We start from the raw sequence: 902 nt of genomic DNA, 5'->3' as shown, positions 1-902 counted from the left end.
GGAGATATACGGGAGATATAGAGAGAAAGGGAGAAAGGGAGAAGACACATCCCCCTGTCGCCGGAGAAGAAGACACACCCCTGTCGTTGATTGCACACATCTCACCCATGGAAACAAAATTACTCTTGTTGTGAGATACCACCTCCTTCTTTATCTAAAATTACTCTTGATGATTACCGGGTCTGCATACCGATTTATCCAGTCTTCATCTAAAATCAATTTTAACAAAGCACCTCTATGAGTTCATCCAGTTTGAGCTCATCCAATTCTTCATATGATTTCTTCAATTTTGAATATACTAGTTATTGACCTTCAATCTTCAATTTTGAATACACTAGTTATTAACCTTCAATTTCTTTAACACACCTGCAGATATAGATAGGGGCCACAATACACACATTGAAGATGTATAAAATGTAAGTCGATTCAACTGAAGGGGAGGGGGTTGTGATTTTAAAAGGGTTTGAAATGGTTTGCATTTGATTGTGAATGTGGAGAGAAAGAAAGATCTTTTCCTAAAAGATGATGAAGGGTTTATAAAGGAAGGATATGTGGGTCTAGTACTCTAGTGTAATGAAGCCGCGTAGCATTCAGGTTGCTATGGTAACCGGCTATTATGAGGCAAAACTGTTAAAACTTTTAAATGAAAAAGCTAGTGCAAAATACGAGGCTTTAATTAAGGGTAAAACCGATAAAAACTTAAAATTTTGAGGGTTTTTATGTCATTTTTCCTAGAAAAATTTTCAAATTGAGCGCTTTCTCATTCCCTTTTTTTGGTTTTATAATCATTTTCGATTATAAAAAAGGAGAGAGGTTTAGATATGGAAATTCGAAAGTTAAATTTTTCATATTATGCGGATTTGAAGACCGAAGTGACCTCGAGTATTTGAAGTTTATGAAAT

At 35.3% G+C, this 902-nt stretch overlaps 1 long non-coding RNA gene across 1 annotated transcript; it reads left to right on the top strand.

The window, feature by feature from the left end:
• On the top strand, nucleotides 1-663 carry LOC145032679 (uncharacterized). The gene is made up of 2 exons (XR_013677188.1): nucleotides 1-130; nucleotides 373-663. It is a non-coding gene; the product is annotated as an uncharacterized LOC145032679 (long non-coding RNA).
• Nucleotides 664-902: the final 239 nt, after the last annotated feature.

This window comes from Lactuca saligna, chromosome 2, assembly GCF_052625555.1.
Source record: "Lactuca saligna cultivar CGN05327 chromosome 2, ASM5262555v1, whole genome shotgun sequence".
Lineage (NCBI taxonomy): Eukaryota > Viridiplantae > Streptophyta > Magnoliopsida > Asterales > Asteraceae > Lactuca > Lactuca saligna.
The sequence above is the reverse complement of the archived record's forward strand: the minus strand, read 5'-3'. Positions and strand labels throughout refer to the sequence as shown.